General features: G+C 42.6%; 1 long non-coding RNA gene across 1 annotated transcript; it reads right to left on the bottom strand.

The window, feature by feature from the left end:
* Positions 1-5,777: 5,777 nt before the first annotated feature.
* Positions 5,778-7,290, bottom strand: LOC140201794 (uncharacterized). The gene is made up of 3 exons (XR_011886963.1): positions 7,139-7,290; positions 6,575-6,706; positions 5,778-5,994 (listed from the first exon to the last, which is right to left on the bottom strand). It is a non-coding gene; the product is annotated as an uncharacterized lncRNA (long non-coding RNA).
* Positions 7,291-7,734: the final 444 nt, after the last annotated feature.

The following is a 7,734-nucleotide window of genomic DNA, read 5'->3' as shown; positions in this document are numbered from 1 at the left end:
CCCCTCAGGCATCTCCCATCCACTGCTACCAACCTTATAGTTCCCCCACCCTGCACTTTCTGTTTCTACCTCCTACCCAAGATCCACAAACTTACCTGTCCTGGTAGACGTATTTTCTCAGCTTGCTCCTACCCCACCGAACTCATTTCTGCATAGCTCGACACTGTTTTATCCCCCTTGTTAAATACAACCACGAAGCACATCTTTCCCAAAACCATCCCCCGCCCCCCCCCCGCTTTCGGCAGGGATCGCTTCCTACGCGACTCGCTTGTCCATTCGCCCCCCTCCATCTCTCCCCACCGATCTCCCTCCTGGCACTTATCCTTAAGCGGAACAAGTGCTACACATGCCCATACACTTCGTCCCTCACGGCCATTCAGGGCCCCAGACAGTCCTTCGAGGTGTTGTGATACTTCACCTGTGAGTCGACTGGGGTGATATACTGCGTCCGGTGCTCCCGAAGCCGCCTTCTATATATTGGCGAGACTCGACGCAGACTAGGGATCGTTTCGCTGAACACCTACGCACTGTCCACCAGAGAAAGCAGGATCTCCCAGTGGCCACACATTTTCATCCAACGTCCTATTCCCATTTTGATATGTCTATCCGCGGCCTCCTGTACTGTAAAGATGAAGCTACATCTTTACTCAGGTTGGAGCAACAACACCTTACATTCCGTCTGGGTACCCTCTAACCGGATGGCATGGATATTGACTTCTCAAACTTCCGCAAATGCCCCACCTCCCCCTCGTACCCCATCCGTTATTTATTTATATGCACACATTCTATTTCTCTCTGTCTCCTTGTTTTCCCTCTGTCCCTCTCACTACACCCCTTGCCGATCCTCTGTTCTCCCCCCACCCCGCCACTTTTCTTTCTCCCTAGGCCTCCTGTCCCATGATCCTCTCATATCCCTTTTGCCAATCAACTATCCAGCTCTTGGCTCCATCCTCCAACCCCCCCCCCCCCCACGCCTTTGTATCATTTCGGATCTCCCCCTCCCACTCCCACTTTCAGATCTTTCACTAGCTCTTCTTTCAGTTAGTCCTGACGAAGGGTCTCGGCCTGAAACGTCGACGGTACCTCTTCCTAGAAATCGTACACGGCCTGCTGCGGTCACCAGCAACTTTTATGCGTGTTGCTTGAAATGCCAGCATCTACAGATTTCATCGTGTTTGCGCGTTTAAACATAACATTGTAGACTGGTTTCCTAGAGCTGATCCGGAGGATAAGAAACAACCTGTTGGGTGAATGATGACCTGAATGATAGGGCTAAGGACTGAGTCATTGTTTTTCAAACCAAAGCAGAATGTAGTGAGACAACTAGCAACGCGAGGCTGATGATAGGGCCAAACAGCAGTCAACTAGTAGAGTTGTAATGTGGATAGAGGCCAAAGGAAAAAGGCCAACGAATACAGGACTGAATGTGTACTATTCGACTGGACGTAATGCTAATAAATAAGATAAATCAATTATAGTAAAGTTACAGTTTGGAATATATGACGCTATGGGCATCACAGTCGTGACTAAAAGAAGAATACTGCTGGGGAGAGCTTAACTTTCAAGGACAGTGTGAAAGGACAGACAAGTAGACCGAAGGGTTCGGGTAGCTCCACTGGTGAAAAAAAAAGTGCAATCAAATCATTGGAAAGAGTTGGCAGAGAATCCGAATCTATGGAGTCGTTGTGGATTGAGCTAAAAAAAAACTGCCAGTGATAAAATACGCTGATGCAAAATGTAAAAAAACCTCCGAAAGGTAGCAAAGGTGTGGTATAGAATCACAATGGGGGATGGAAAGCATATCAAAAACGCAATGTTATGACTGTAATAGGGGATTTCAAAACGCAGCAAGTTTGGCAAAATCCTGAGAGAAAAAAAAATGTAGAATGTCTCATCGATGGTTTTATAACAGCCCGTGAATGAGTCCACTGGGGATCACCTATTTTGGATTGAATGCTGTGCAAGCAATCGGCGACGATTCGAGAGCAATAGGTACAACAACAGCAATGAGACAGTAGTCACATATGATAGAATATATATGAATACCGTTTGAAATGTACATGTTAAGTTCAGATGAATCAGTATTACAGTGGAATTAATGGAATTACAGAGGTATGAGTTAGGAGCCAGCCAAAATTGATTAGAAGGGAACACTGACACGGGTGGCATAACAGCAACTGCTGGAATTTCTGGCAGCAATAGTGAAGGTGCAGGATATATACATCCTACATGCAGGATGACACAAACATAACTGAAAAGAGAGTCAAAGTCAACATAAAAGCCAAGGGGAGGGCATATTATTGAGCAAAAATTAGTTTACAGTTGGAAAATTGGGAAGCTCTGAAACACCAACAAGAGCAATAAAAAGTCATAAAGGAACATATGCAATACGAATGTTAGTTTGCCTATTATACTAAAGTTGATACCAAACATTTCTTCAGAAATATACAAATGAGAAGCGCGAGTAGATACAGAACGTTATGAAATAATGCCGGAGAGATAATAATGGGGAAACAATAAAATGGCTGACGAACTGAGTAAGTACTTTCCATCAGTCCTTAATGTGGAAGCCATTAGCAGTAAGCCAACATTTCAAAAGTTTGAGGGGGCAGAAGTGAGTGACTTTGCCATTACCAGGGAGGAGTTTTTGTGATCGGCTGAAAGGTCTGAAGGTAGATAAGTCACCTGTACAAGATGCTGTAACGCCAGGATTCGGAAGGTGGTGGTTCAGGTGATTGCGGAGGCATTAGTAATGATCTTCCAAGAATCAGTGGATTCTACCATGAATCCTGAGGACTGGCAAATTGAAAAATCCACTCCACTCTCCAGAGAGGAAGAGATGCAGAACAGAGGAAGTTATAGGCCAGTTAGTCTGACCTATACATTGATAATAATATGGCTCCGGGTAATTAGAAGCACAGGGTAAAGTAGGCCAAAGTCAGCGTGGCTTCTTTAAAAGAAACCAAGGTCTCACAGACCTGTTGGAATTCTTTGAAGAAATAATAAGCAGGATAATCGGAATATAATTCTTGCGTTTTGTGTACTTGGATTTTCAGAAGCCCATTTACAAGGTGCCACACACAAGGCACGTTTCAACGTTAAGTGACAATGGTATTTCAGGAAATATACGAACATGGACAGAGCATTGGCTGATTGATAAAGTGTTAGAATGAAGAGAGCATTTTCTGATTTGCTACCAGTCACTTCAGGCGTTCCACAGTGGTCTGTTTGTGGCCGTTACCTTTTTACATTATATGTCATTTGCAAGAAGGATTAGATGGTTCAGCATGACGTTTCATATGCTGCAGGAGTCGAAGACTAGAGAACACAACCTCAAAAAATGGATGTTCACTTAGAATGTCGGTGAGGAGGAATTTCCTTAGTCGGAGAGTGGTGAGTCACTGTAATTACTTTCTACAGGCGGCTGTGGAGGCAAAGTCCTTCGGTATATTTAAGGTGTATGTTATAGAGTCTTTATTAGTCAGAGAATAAAGGGAAATGCAGTGAAGGCAGCAGATTGGGACTGAGATGGAAACAGATCTTACATTATTAAATGGCAGAGAGACTGTGTGGATCAAATTGCCAAATTCTGCCATATATTATGGACTTCTGACATTATACAGAAAGAACCAGAAAGAGGGACGATTTCTTTCTGCACTAGTAGCTAATGTTCTGATCTGCACTTCATTGCCTGAAGCTTCATTGCATTAAAAATGTTCTGTCTAAAGGAATAGAAAGGCTTTGGAATATAGAACACCAATTTTGGATAAATTACCTCTTCAATCAATCAACAGCTAAAAGATGAAATTATTCTGATATTCAAAGATCGAAAAAACTTCCCGCACAAGAAAAATCACAGAAAACCCTTTTCAACTGCATCATATAATTTCTACTCATAACATGAGTGACACTGACATTTATCTTCTTCCATTTTTATTTCTTTCATAATTTCATAAAATCTCGATGTCATTGTCCGGACGCACGTATATTACTGACCTACGAATACCCTTGAATTGTGTAAACCGTTCAGACTTATATGAACAATTAAGGTATAAGGCGTTAGCCTACAAGAAATTTATCAAAATGATAGACCTGAAGCGACATCAGTTCTCAGCTGATGAGACTTCTCCACTAAAGTTTAAGACGCAACGATGTGAATTTATAGGACAGGAGACGAATGGTGTTATCGACTGGAGTTCCGCTTACAAGTTTATTAAATAAATGCAGTACTGCAGCAGCAATAGTGAATTATATATTCTGTCCTTCGATTCTCATTCCGTGATTTTGCTGCTAAACTCGTCACAAAGCAACAACGATCTCCACGTCTGGACTGTATTCTGAGAATGCAGTAACTAATGCACTTCAAAATTTACGCTTATAACAACTCCACTTAAATTTCATCCAAACAAATCCTCAATTTTGGAGTACATCAGAGTGGAATTAAGTGACTGGTTGTGGAAGTAATCTTTATCGAATGTCCGTAGATGAAGCACACTGACGAAATAGAAGACATTCAACCAACACACATCAAAGTTGCTGGTGTACGCAGCAGGCCAGGCAGTATCTCTAGGAAGAGGTACAGTCGACGTTTCAGGCCGAGACCCTTCGTCAGGACTAACTGAAGGAAGAGTTAGTAAGAGATTTGAAAGTGGGAGGGGGAGGGGGAGATCCAAAATGATAGGAGAAGACAGGAGTGGGAGGGATGGAGCCAAGAGCTGGACAGGTGATTGACAAAGGGGATATGAGAGGATCATGGGACAGGAGGTCCGGGGAAAAAGACGAGGCGGCGTGGGGAGGGGGGGAACCCAGAGGATGGTCAAGGGGTATAGTCAGAGGAACAGAGGGAGAAAAAGGAGAGAAAGAGAAAGAGAAAGAATGTGTGTATATAAATAAATAACGGATGGGGTACGAGGGGGAGGTGGGGCATTAGCGGAAGTTAGAGAAGTCGATGTTCATGCCATCAGGTTGGAGGCTACCCAGACGGAATACAAGTTGCTGTTCTTCCAGCTTGAGTGGGTCAGGTTGGAGGAACAACCTGATCCATTCGACCGGAACAAGTCCAGGCCTGGTCTTTATGTGCTGCTATTGTGACTCCCGTCCCCCTTTCCCCCACCAATTCTCTGCAATCCCGTCTCCCTCACATCCCATCAGTTCCTGGGTACTCAGAGGCTCCATCTTCCGCTCACCCCAACCCTCCCCTCTCCACTGACACCCTCAGCCTCCCCCCTCCCACCTTTGATCCCAGCTCTCATCCATGCCGTGTCTTTACCATCCCCTCCAACCTTCAACTGTCTGAGGCAGAACGCTCTGTCTTCAGTAAGGGCCTCACCTTTGTCCCCCTTCGCCCACACCTCAAACACTCAGGTTGGAGGAACAACCTAATGCTCATGGTACGTATCTCTGGTGCATACAGGAATTCATGTGGAAACAGTGTGGCGGTCTTTCTGTGCCCCTGATCTGGCTTGCGTTTTGAGAAAAATGTGAACACATTAATACGATGATATATTTATTTAATTTGCCTGAAACTTTGCAGAACAATGCAAAAATGAATCTCCAACTGCCAACATCGATAACAAAATAAAGCGTGATAAAGCCGTAAATCCATTTATCTTTAAACGACTTCATAGGATATTGGAAAGGCTAATAGAGGCAAATTACATTTAATAATCAATCGACAAAAATGGTATGATCTTTCTTTTCGAAATATATTCTTTTTTTTATATATCTCCGGACATTTGCATACAAATAAACAAAGATTTTTTTTTTTATTTCTTGCAACTAACAGGACAAGAGTCGACAGAAGTATACTCCACATAAGTCAATGTTTCTCTCACAGGTAATTTTGCAATAGAAGTCAAAAAGATGTGGATCTGCATGCTCATTTTCCTTGATAGATGAAAGGATAGCTTCTCGATCGAAGTCAGAGCATTTCCATTCTCTTCAAGACTGGCATTGGAATATGGGATCGTGGAGTGGCTGCTAATCTACCTGAGACTGAAAACAAAGTTCACATATTATGCCGGCTAAGAGTAGACTGGAAATAAATAACACTTGAAATATTGCTCGTTTTTTTTTATTGCACTGATGGAATTGTAAGGTATTGTCTATTCTCAGTGAAAGTATTCGTGTTTTCAAATTAAGTAGTCTTTATTATGTGACATTTAATACAAAAACACCAAATTCAATATGCGAGTGAGAAATTGGCACGCAAACATAAATTATGGAAGATCACCGGAAGCGATTTAATCAGCAGCACGGATTTAGTGCATCTCATCTGTGTAGGAGGACCAGCTGCTGGGGAGATAAGGTCGGAAATAAGTTCAGTCCCTGGAAATACAGTGTAGAAAGAGAAATCGGCGTGGGGTATGCACAATCGTAGGGTTACGTGTTTCGGATAAGCCTCCGGGATGACAATTTTGTCTGCGTGAGAACAGAACTACTTGTGAATCACTTTCCCAGGACACGTATTTTTAAGAAATTCCAATAAAGATTGCATTTATCGAAATCATAAGCCGGTCACTAATTAGTTACCCAGAGTTTCAGCTACTGCGCATGTGAAAGAGACTGCATTTACCTTAATTTACGTGACCATCTTGGGCAACTGAAAGCATCAGCAGATCGCCGGCTTTGTCGGCCATCAGGACCAGATCATCAGGAGAATCAACAGTTTTACTTTCCGGGCCGCCATATTTTCTCGGAAGCAGATCTAGAAGGAAGAATAAATGAAACTGATATTCCCAAAACCACATGTTGTACAGCGGAATCTGCTGAATGAGAGATATTCTTTTTGTTCTTTGTGCGATGGGCATTTCGATGAAGGACGGACATTTATCTATGCTCTGGCTATTAACAACGTATTGCACACGAACTCCAGCCACGAATTATTCCTCAAAGCCTCCACACGGAAATGAGTAAAACGCAATGAACAATGAAATAACTTTTCGGTCAATTACTCGCTTAGCCACAGAGGATTTCTCTTTTGTCACGCACATTAAATAACCCAAATCTATCACATAAGTGTTAGATCTCAGATCAGTTTATATTGTGCATGCCTGTACAACTTCCTTTGTCAGTTTCTATTCGCGGCCAGCATGAGGTAGAGGTAGAAAACAAAAGCAGAAACAAAACATGCACCAACCGGGAACACAGTGGTTTTCTTCATTATATTCTAGTCCATGAAAGGTGACATTCAATGGGTCACTGGTGTAATAGTCGATTTGATTGAAGGAATCAATGGAACCAGAGTCTGGGAGACAGTGAAAAAGATAGGTGATGGAAAGACTTATTTTAACTTTGGCACAGAAGTCATAAACTGTTCGTCATCTCAGTGACCATACCATAGAGTATGGTGGATGTTTAAAACCGGATGCGGGCACAGCCTCCATTCTCTATTGTAGCAAAACAAACATCTGTTTTCTCTCCATTACAGTAATTTCTTTGCTCAGTTCATATTCCACCACTTTAGCTTTCATTCCACAACTTCGACAACTTCTGAGTGAAAAAAAAAATCTTTTGTGTTGTCCTTGAACATTTGACCATTCACACTTAGCACATTAACTGTAGTTCTCGTCTCAACCAACCTCAATGGAAACAATCTGACTGCATTACGCTACACACTGGTCTTAATTTAAAATCCTCCTCCTCATTATTGTCATTTTGTGCTCTGCCGTATGACATGTGCAATCATGGTCTTTATCCATCACCACGATTGTTCTCGGCATTTTTTTTTCTTCG

The sequence above is a fragment of the Mobula birostris genome, chromosome 8, assembly GCF_030028105.1.
Source record: "Mobula birostris isolate sMobBir1 chromosome 8, sMobBir1.hap1, whole genome shotgun sequence".
In the NCBI taxonomy this organism is placed as follows: domain Eukaryota; kingdom Metazoa; phylum Chordata; class Chondrichthyes; order Myliobatiformes; family Myliobatidae; genus Mobula; species Mobula birostris.
Note: the sequence above shows the minus strand (reverse complement) of the source record. Positions and strands in the feature narration are given on the sequence as shown.